Raw genomic sequence first — 11,547 nt, 5'->3', positions numbered from 1 at the left:
GCTGTGTGCTCTGCAGGGCCAGCAGGAGCCAGGAACAAGAAGGAGCCCCACCCCCTACTAAGTTGGCAGGGCAGGAACCCCACATTCCTAGGCACAGCTGCAGCTGCCTACCCACAGCTCCAGACACAGGCATCCCTGCACTCTAGGGGGTCCAGGAAGCCACCCTGCCCCTGCTGGCTTGCAAAAGCCTGCTGCCGCTCCCTGGCCTTTCCCTGCTCCTGGTGCCTGCTCCAATTTCAGAGCAAAGTTGAAGCTGAGCCCAGGTGCGATTTCGACCCACCTGGGTGTGCGTGCACTGGATGGAGCACTGATGTGCCAGCATCCCTCCTTCCACTCCCATCACCTTGGCCCCCTCTGAAACTTTAGGCACTGACGAGCTCAGGGAGACCAAGGGGTGCTCAGGGTGGCTCCATGTGGGCCTGTAGACGCCCCTTGGCACCAACATCCTGGGTGCCATGGATGACGTGTTGATGGCGAGAGACAGTCAGGTTCCTGGGCAGGAAAGGGACAGATCCCTGGTGAAACCCCATCTTTAAGCCAGGGACAGCCTGAAGCCTAGGGACTGGGCTACCAGTTCCAGGTAGAGTTCGAGGCCCTGAGTGAGAACTTGGTAGTTTTTCCGGGCTGCCCATGGCAGCCCATGGACCAATCAGCATGCACTTCCTCCCTTCTGGGCCCATAAAAAAGCCAGACTCACACAGACAACAGGACTACCAGCTGCGGAAAGGAGCTACCCACTGCAGGTCTCCTCCGAGCTGTTCTGTTGCTCAGTGAAGCTCCTTTCCATCTTGCTCACCCTCGAGTTGTCCAGTATCTCATTCTTCCTGGACATGGGACAAGAACTCAGGACCTGCCGAATAGCAGGACTGAAAGTGCTATGACACAAACAGGGCTAAAACACAACCCCCTGCTCGCCACACTGTGGGCAATGAGAAGGAGAAAAGAGCAGCAGCCCTTTGGGGAGCCCAGATTTAGGGCATCCCTGAGCAGGGCTTGGACACTTTCTTTGGGGCTCTATGGTTCCTGGCATCTCCAAGCTACTGGGCACCACCAAGCTCCCCTCATCCAGACGCAGGTGCTGCAGCCAAAGGTGTGCAGTACATCTGGTCCAGCTGCAGCCTCACACAGAGCTGGCACCCGTGCCAGTGCCTGGAAGTGCCCACCCCACCACAGCAGCCAGCATGCCTAGCTGTGCATAGTGACCTGACCCCACACTCATTCACCCACACACTCCTCACTGTTCCGGGCCTGGCTTGCCCTTGGCAGGTATGGGATCCAGGCTGATAGCGCAAGCTGAGCACAGCCTGACAGGCTGAGTGGGCGGAATGAGCCCAGAGGACACAAGCAATACTCAGGCAGAAGGCACTGCCAGGCACAGAGGTTTCCAGCTGGCAAAGTGACAGCCCAAGGATGCTGTGACACCATGTCCTTCCAGGGGTGGCATAATATGGCTCAGATGGATGCTTTGCACATAGTTATATTTACATTGCAATCAAAGAACACTGAGCTTAGGAATTCCATCACTTTTCTAGCGAGCAATTATCCCCTGGGTCACTTCCACTTTCCTGATCTGTGTACAAGGGTAGACTGCCCTAGTTAGCCAGGGTCAGAGCAGCTTTGTACCATTGCACAGGTTGTGTAATATGCAAAGCACCACATGGAAAGAGGCACCATTCACACCATATATGTCATAGATCTGTATATGAAATACAACAATTTCCAACAGATAAAGGTAAAGGATCCTGAGGAAGGTGCTGCATGGATGGCCCTGGCCAGTGTTATGTGTCCATTTTCTAGCTGTGAGGCAAAGTCAGTCCTACCCAAATCACACAATATAGTTCCCCAAAGTAATACCAGGGAATGTTTATCAAGAGTGGGAATGGGCCAGGCACGGTGACTCATGCCTGTAATCCCAGCACTCTGGGAGGCCAAGGTGGGCTGATCACTTGAGGCCAAGAGTTCAAGACCAGCCTTCCAACATGGTGAAGCCCCGTCTCTACCAAAACCACAAAAATTAGCCGGGAATGGTGGTATGCACCTGTAGTCTCAGCTACTTGGGTGGCTGAGACACGAGAATCATGTGAACCTGGAAGGCAAAGGTTATGGTGAACCAAGATCATGGCACTGCACTCCAGCCTAGGTGACAGAGCAAGGCTCTGTTTAAAAAAAAAAAAAAAAAAAGAGTGGGAATGGATGCTGGACAGACAAAGCTAGAGATGCCCATTACCCACCAGTGCTATTACTGCCATTTTCCAGATGAAGATATTGAGATTCTGCAGTTAAGAAAATTGCCCAAGTCCCATAAATGACAGAAAGGGACAGACTCAAACCCAAGTCTAAATTAGCCAGGTGGGGTTGTGTGTACCTACAGCCCTAGCCACTTGGGAGGCTGAAGCAGAAGGATCGCTTGAGCTCAGGACATCAAAGCAATAGTGAACCCTGATTGGGCCACTGCACTCCAGCCTGAAAAACAGAGCAAGATCCTGTCTCAAAAATGATCATTATAATTACCAAGTCTGTGTGACTCCCGAACACACTCAGTTTCCATTTTAGACATCCGAATTCCCTGTTGTTAGTGGGTCAAGTCTAAACTTATTTCTTTGTTGTTCAAATCCTTTTGATGAATGTTCCCACTTTTCCACCTAATCTCACCTCTCAGCATTCAAAATGGAATCCACCTTGAGGACCGTCTACTGCCCTCATACCTTCCTTTTAGGAACCTATGATCCTTCTATTCCTCTCATTTGAAATAAGCATTCTCTCTAAAACTCAAAGCTGTATGGTCCCTTAAAATCAAGATCAATACATCCATCATAAACTCCAAATTCTTTCCATAAAATCAAATATTTTGCAATTGTTTAAAGTAACCCCAACTTACCATTTAATTTCCCCAACCGGGCATAAATGCTGAGAAGCCAGAGGTCACGTCTTTCCTTAAAACACATAATAGGTTGGGTGTGGTGACTCATGCCTGTAATCCCAGGATTTTGGGAGGCTGAAGCAGAAGGATCACTTGAACCCAGGAGTTCAATACCAATGTGGGCAAAATAGCCAGACCTTGTCTCTACAAAAAATTAAAAAATAGCCTAGTGTGGTGGCACGGGTGCCTGTGGTACCAGCTACTCAAGAGGCAGAGGCAAGAGAATCGCTTAAGCCCAGGAGTTCGAGGTTACAGTGAGCTATGTACCATGCCACTGCACTCCATCCTGGGCTACTGAGTGAGACCCTGTCTCAAAAAACAACCAACCACACGTAACAGACAACTTTTGTAGTATCTGGTCAGTCCTAAACTGCTCCTGTCAGAACTCCTTCCACCCACCCACAAGGGTGGACACGTGGCAACCATGTTTGCAGCCAGTGAGCCTGTCTGTGTGGCCTTAGCTTAATGGATTGGGAACAGTGACCTGACCTAAACTGTCCAATCAGATTCTCTCTCCTGAGATTTGGGCTTAAATCTGAGATTTGGCAGTGTCTTAGCCCTCAGAGAGGCAGCTGAAACAGGATGATAAACTGAAAATCTGCAGGCTGGCTACCTGTGACCCTGTGCTCTGGAAAGCAGTTAAGAGCTAGTTTGCAGAAAGGGGAAGGGTTAAATAGACTCTATGACAAATAATCGGAGAGAACAAGTTGCCTGTTTCCTGGAGGTTTGCAGCTTCTGATTCTAGGGGTCTCCGACCTGTGGGCACTGCCCACCCTTGTTTTTCACGAGCCCCCCTGAAGTAGTCTGAAAACAGTGCAACTAGTCCAAGGCTGGGCATACTGTAAACATTTTCACACTTGATGAATGCCCCAATAAGGTAAATGGTTTGCATCTTATTACTCAACACTATGGCACTCATTACACGGTAGATCAGCTATTTGCCACAGTTATTTATGTCTGTGCTGTGGAGGCAGTGAAACAGGCTGGAGGAGGGAAGGCTGGTGAGGTGGTGGAAGGCGGAGTTCCCAGGTGACTTGTGTAAGCCCTTGGTGAAGGCAGGGGCAGCAGGGATGGCGTGGTGGGCCAGGTGTGCAGGATGCACTGAATTAGGCTGAGCTGGAGGGAGGTGGACAGAACGACATCTCCTGGAGTCCAAGCCAGGCAAATGGGGCAATAACAGGGCCACTCACCAAGTCAGAGAAGACAGAAGGGGAAGGAGCAGCTTTTCTACTTTTTTTTTTTTTTAGAATTTCTATAGCACAGACAGCTGGAGGAACCAATTTTAAAAATCACCTGCTTTCCATTACAGAGTCAGATTCTCCCTTTTATTACCATCTCTTCTTGGACTCAATGACAGTCGGTTATTGGATTTTTAATCTGACAAAATTAATGTCAAAGGAAAGGAATGTATTATTTGAGGCCTCAAGGTTATGGCAATTTTGCTGTTTCTCAGTGATCCACACTCTGTGTTGGGTTGGGCTGGTATGGATGAGGCTCTCTAGGGGAATCTTAAGTCAGACCTAGTAGAGATGTGGGGACAGAGAATAGACCAGACTCTCTCCCCTCTGCCTTTCTTCTCTTCTCACTAAGGGATCGAGATCTAAGAACAAACAGTCCTGGGAGAAATGTTGTGTATGCAACTCTGCCTCCATAGCGGGTTCAGAAAGGAGGCCAGTGGGGATCCAAGAATGGTTCCTAAAGGAGAGAGGACAGAAGACTCCCCAAGGTAGGAAAGTTTCAGGAGCTCTGTACCGTCACGTATATGCTCTTGTCTCTGAACTGCAGTCTTCACCCCCTCCTTTGGCTGTCACATTCCTACTCTTGCTTTTTCTTGATGTCTTCCTCACACTTGCCCAGGAAGTGCTAAACTTCACTCTCCTCTCTTTTCCCAACTTTATTGTGGCATTTATCACACCGTATTAGATTTTCAAAATGATGTCTGGCAGGACCACCAATTGGTTAAGAGCATGGTCACTGGAGTTAAAACAGCCTGGATCCAAATCATGGTTCTGCCACTCACCAGTGTGATAACCTGCTTTCTGCCCGCTAAAACTAACTCTCCCTTTTCCAGACTAAAAGTTGCGTCAGGCTGACACTGGGCACCCAGGAATGCGTTTGTTGATAAGAGGCCGAGTGAAGTGGTGTCAGCAGAGCCTGGAAATGCAGGTGCAGGGAGCGCCCAGAGCCCCCATTATCTATAAGTTGTATGCCTTTCATGACAGCTTTACCCCTCACACCTGGCACTGCTTTATTTCTAATGTATCAGTTTATCTTTTACTTTTTGCTTACTCTGCTTTTGTAAAAACTTCACTTCAGCTAGGTTCCCCCTCCCTGTTAAAACTAGCGTATAAAAGACCAACTAACTTTTTCTTCGAGGCCAAAAAAATTTTGGGCGTTAGCCACTCTCGGCCGCCAGCTCAATAAAGAACTCATAATTCAGTCTCAAAGTGTGGCACATTCCTTGACTTGCTCAGGTACAACAACAGCATATAACCTAGGACAAGGGATTAAACTTCCTCTTGGAGGTCTGTTCATCTATAAAAGGGGATTCATAGAGCACAAGCCTTACAAGGTTCTAATAAGGATTAAATGCAATGTGCTTGAAAAAGTGTGATATCCAGTGAGGACTGTGTAAGCATTTTATAATTAACGTTATTCCCCTACTGGGCTACTGTCTCTCCAAAAAGTCAGGCCTGGGCTTGATGTTATCCGTGGCCTCCAAATGTGACAGTATTGACAGAATAAATCTTTGCTCTTGGCCAGCTGACCAGTGGCCACAGCCTGGCTCATAGGCTTCAACTCTACTTGACCCAGGAAGCCTCCATTGGAGCATCAGATCCTCCAACCCATCTATTTCTTTTTTTCCGGGGTCTCCAAGTTCTACTCACACACTTTGGGTTACTCTTTTTACAATACTAATTTCAGCAAGTCACCTCTCAGACCCACAGACCTGACTGAAGCTCCCCGGTCCTTTCCAAAGCAGTATAATGCCCACCTTTTCTGGCTGGCTAGTCTTTATATATCACCCATTTTGGCACCAACCCTGCAGCTAAATAAATCTTTCACTAAAATAACTCCCAGAAAGGTAAGGACAACACACTGCTTTAAAAAATAATACAAGAAACACATGAATAAATTCTCATTATAAAACAAAAAAGAACAAGAGAAGGAAAAAGAAATAAACTTGAGAAATATAGAAAGTATGTAAAAATAAACTCCAGAAATATACAAAGTATGTATGCTTTCCATACTCCATCCGTTTACATTCCCCTCCGTGGAGGCAGCTGCAGTTCAGTGTCTCCTTCCAGACTTTTCTATGCTCTTGTAAGCATACAGTCATTTTGCCTCACATGGTATTTTTTACAGAAATGGAATCATTTTGGAGTTTTTGGCTAAAGTGTGGTTTTTGTTGTTGTTTTTGTTGTTTTTGTTTTTTTGAGACAGAGTCTCACTGTGTTGCCCAGGCTGGAGTGCAATGGCACAATTTCTGCTCACTGCAACCTCCACCTCCCAGGTTCGAGCAATTCTCCCTGCCTCAGCCTCCCGAGTAGCTGGGAGTACAGGTGAACACCACCACGCCCAGCTAATTTTTGTATTTTTAGTAGAGACAGGGTTTCACTATGTTGGCTAGGTTGGTCTCAAACTCTTGACCTCAGGCAATCTGCCAGCCTCGACTTCCCAAAATGCTGGGATTACAGGCATGAGCCACCGTGCCCAGCCACAGTGGCTTTTTTCATGTAACAATTTGTCTTGGAGGCCTTTTCTAAATTGCAGAGGGTTTTATTGGATGGTTTTTCATAGTTATTTTTCTTATTGATGGACACTGAAGTTGTTTCCAAACTAAATGATGATTTCATTTTAGCACATCTTCTATCACATTAAATTATCATCTGAAAAATATGGGTTTAAATAAAAATAAGAAAGAAGAATATGAATTCTGGTTTTGTTGGTGTTCAGCATTTTTGTTTCTATAGGTGTAGATAATAAAAATCATATTCCTGTATTTGTTTCCATATATTTAAATAGCATTATAATTAAAAATCATTTCACATATAAGCCTTGTGACTGGGCCAGGTGTATTAGTTGCATATTGCTGTGTAACAAATGATCCCAGAACTTCAGGGCTTAAAACAGCAAACACTGAAGCCAGGTGCAGTGGCACACACCTGTATTCCTGGCAACTTGGGAGACTGAGGCAGGACGATTACTTGAGCCTGGGAATTCCAGGCTGCAGTGCACCATGACTGTGTCTGAGAATGGCCACTGGACTATAGCCTGAGCAACACAGCAGGACCCATCTCTAAAAATAAAGATAAAAATAAAAACAGCACACATTCATTATCTCACAGTTTCTGTATGTCAGCTCAGCTGAGTCCTCTAGGTCACGATGTCACAAGCATAATCACTTGTGAGCCAGGGTTGCAATCATCACAAGGCTCAGCTGGGAGAATCCACCTCCAAAGTCACTCACTATTGGCAAGCCCAGGGTCCTCGCTAGCTGTTGGCCAGAGACATCAATTCCTTGTCATGTGGACCTTTTCATAGAGCTACTTCCAACATGGTAGCTGGCTTCATTCACAGAGAAGGCTTAGAGAAGGTTGTAGACTGAATACTTGTGTCTCCTCAAAATTCACATATTGAAACTGTACTCCCTAATGTAATGGTGTTAGCAGGCGGGGTCTTTGGGAGGTAAATAGGGTTAGAGGAGGTTACGAGGGTGGAGCCCTCACGAAGAAGATTGGTATCCTTAGAAGAATCCTTAGAGAACTTGCTTCCTATCTCTGATACCTGAGGACTCAGTGAGAAGGCTGTTATCTACGAACCAGGAAGCAGGCCATTGCCAGACATCTGTGGTACCTTGACCTTGGTCTTCTTCACCCTCCAGAACTGTAAGAAATAAATGTGTGTTATTTAAGTCACCTAGTTTATGATATTTTGGTATAGCAGCTCAAGCTAAGACAGCAAGCAAGAAGAACAAAGGGACAGTAAGATAGCATTCATAAAATAAAACAAAACAAAACAAAACAAAACAAAGGTAGCATTCATAGTCTTTTTTAACCTAATCTCGGAAGTGGCATTCTATCACTTTGACCATATTCTCTTCATGTAAAGCAAGATCGGCCCTCATTCACAGGGAAGGTGTTACGTTACACATTGAGCGACACCAGGAGGAGGGATCCCTGGGAGCCTTCTTAATGACTACTACCTACAACTCATTTGGCCTCTCTGTACCTTAGTTTTGTCAATCTATAAACATCAACCCTATAAAAGACATTGTGAGAATCTAAGATGCTTAGAACACTCCCTGGTACAGGGTGAGCATGAGAGAAAATTAGTGTGGATACAAAAATAATGCAAATACATAGACATAGTCTTCGTGCACAGCACTAAGTCCACGATGCTTGTTTAAGAAATGCCTGAATTAGGAGTACTTGACTATAGGAATTGGGAGGCCAGCCTGGGCAACAGTGAGGCCCCTTCTCTACAAAAAATAAAAAAGTAGCAAGGCATGGTAGCACGTGCCTATAGTCCCAGCTACTCAGGAGGATCCTTTGAGCCTTGGAGGTCGAGGCTGCAGTCAGCCATGATCCAGCCGCTGCAGTCAGCCATGATCCAGCCACTGCACTAATCCTAGACAACAGAGTGAGACCCTGTCTTAAAAAAAAAAAAAAAAAAAAAAACTTGAATTAAGTGACCCACAATCATTCAGAAGAAGTTTGAGCATTTGGAAATTACCCCAGAAACAGATGAAGTTAAAAGTTCTACTACAATTACCAGGGGGCCTTACGTCACCTCCAGATTTCCCACAAGCTTCCCCTGATGAGGAATTTCCATGCAGCAAGCTCCAGTGCATACTTGAGTCATCTCTAAATAGCCAACCACAATTTGCTCTGCAAATGCACCCCATTTGCCTGATTGCAGAAGTTGCCTGATTTGCAAAACCACACAATTTGTGTAACAGAAAAAAGGGCAAGAGCTTGTCTGCCTAGCTGGAGCATTTCTCATCGTGCTCAGCAGTTTAGTAAGATTAGGAACTCACCTGTGAGGTGCTTTTTTTTTTAAGACTTATCCTCCTATTTTAGGGAAAGAAAAGGCTATTCAGTATACCCCCAGTCTTTCAAGCTTAGCACAGAGCAGATGGGTTAAGGAGAGGTGTCCTGCTTGACATATACAATCTGGGATTCAGTAGGTGGGCAAATGAGGCCAACTTCTCATACAGCAGATGTGGTAAATGAGTCATGAATCGGGGGGTAACAAAAGGCTGGACCCTGCTCCCCCAGGCCACAGTCATTCACTAAACAGGCCCAGAAACAGCAGCAACACTCCCAAGGGTAAATAAACCTCGCAACAACTCAACTCAGCACACATTTTGAGTGCACACTAAGTGCGACCTCTGAGCTGACTGCCCTCTGAAAGAAGAGGCTCTAGCTCATAGTGCAAAGGTCACCTTTCTTTGTTTCAAAAACCACAAGGAAGGAGGAAGAAGAAAGGCGGACTGGAAAGACCAGCCTGGTCACTGATGTGGCTCATGTAGCAGACCTGTCCACTCTCCTCCCCGACCTTCAGCAACTGCCCAGTTTTTTGGTTTTGCTTTTGTTTTTTAATTACCCTGATTGACTTAATCAGGTGTGCAATGATGTGAAGGAGGAAGACAGAAAACATTTCTCTCTAACAGGGGAGGCATCTGCCAGGGTAAGAGTGGATGGGTTTGTTGTATCTTTAGAAAAATAAACCAAATTCTCTCTGCAGAGAATTGCTTTTCCTGTTCTTTGTTCCAACACCTCCCAAACCAAATTGCTTTCTAAATGACTGGGGCCTATGTAGCTGGAACACTGAAAGCTCATGTCAATGGGGCAATGAGAGCTAGTAAGAAGTGCTGGGAATGAGGGTCATCGCACAGAGAGGCCGGAAGTGGAAGGAAAGAAAATACATTCCAGTAATAAATTCCAAATGCTTTGATCTTAAACTAAGAATGAAAACTATTACATTTTCTCCAGTAACATTAAAACTGTGGATTTTTGTGTCATCACTCATGTTTTGTGTCATAAAAGAGTGAAAATGAAATAAATAGAGTATGATTTAATTTTTCTCTCAAGACCAGCTAAGGAAAGAGTTCATGGAAAGTTTGCCCACAAAATTCAGCACTTTATTATTGGCTGAACAACTGTTTTCTATCTCTGTTGAGTGTGCTAATCTTAACTCTTTAACCAGACTATAAGTAGGAGTCAGGCATAATTCAGAAGAAGGGCTCTGAGGGGGTTCCCACATTCTCAGCTGTGAGATCTTGAGCAAAGTAATCCGTGTCTCACTTTCCTCAACTGTAAAATGGGAATAACAGTAGTATTCATCATATAGAGTTATGAGAAATACTTAAAACTATCCATGCCCAACATGCAGTGGGCACTCAATAAACATTAGTTATTATTTTATGCTCCCCACCTATCCAAAAACTCAGGTTCAGCCATGAGCTTTCAAAAACCTACAAAACCTAGTGTTGTTACTTATGTGTTCTTAAAAAAAAAACAAAACCCTACAGTGGTTGAACCCTATCATTGAGGTAAATGTCTTATTAAGCCAGTTGAGGCTCCCCTTGTGCTAACCCCACACCCCTATACTCCCACTGTGTCCTCTCCAAGTCCCAGCGCAATCCCAGAATACCTCCTCTCACTCTGTGCTTTTCAGCTCCTGCTATAATGCCTTCCCACCTCGTGGTCCCTAAAATCCTTCCTCTCCCAGGGTTATTGGGCCTTGCTCTCTTACTAGAATGTAAACTGCATGAGAACCATTCTCAGACTTCCAACAGTAGCAGGCACGTGATAAATGCTCCGGAAACATTTACTGAATGATTGAATATCTATACCTAGTAAGTTTTTTCAAGAGTTATATAAAATTCCATCAATTCCATGCATTTAGTCTTGCTATGGAAGCCCTTTGTAAGATTAAACTTTATTTCTTCTGGGCTCTAACGCCATATTTCTTTGACAAGTTTTATTCATTCATATTAAGCATCCAAAAGATAACAACTCACGTTTAAACTGTGCTTATGATGGGCAAGGTTGTTTTTTTTTTTATTTTGAGATGGAGTTTCTGCGTGGTTTTACGAGCTTGACATACATCAAACTTATTTACTCACTGCCCCCCCCCATAAATAGATACTGTTTTTATTCCACTTTTACAGTTAGAGAAAACCATTTTTCCCTCAGTCCTAACAGTTGGTCCTTACCTCTGTCTCCTACAAATATCCGCCACCTAGGGTAACCGTTTCCCCAATTCCAGAGTCACCGGCTCAAGCAAAGGTTGCAGAAAAACAATTTAACTCGGAGCACACAGTTAACATTTGAACATGCGGTTCACTCCGGGCTACCCGGCCCTCGCTAGCGCTTCTGATGGGCGCGCAGGCTGGCCTATGCCGCGCAACAAAGACTCGGACTTCTGCTGGCTCTCTACCAAGAGGATGCAGTGCCTTATACTGGAGGCTCACCCACTGTCTTCAGAGACCTCACGACCCAACCCACGTTTCTGGCATTCCTAGATGATCTCGAACTCTCAGCCAACGCTGTTCCACCTCCCGCTATACAAGCCAGGGGCGCTCAATTCAATGAAGCCTCCTTCAGGTCCGTTGGGAA

The sequence above is a fragment of the Saimiri boliviensis genome, chromosome 9 (assembly GCF_048565385.1).
Source record: "Saimiri boliviensis isolate mSaiBol1 chromosome 9, mSaiBol1.pri, whole genome shotgun sequence".
NCBI classification, from domain to species: Eukaryota; Metazoa; Chordata; class Mammalia; order Primates; family Cebidae; genus Saimiri; species Saimiri boliviensis.
Note: the sequence above shows the minus strand (reverse complement) of the source record.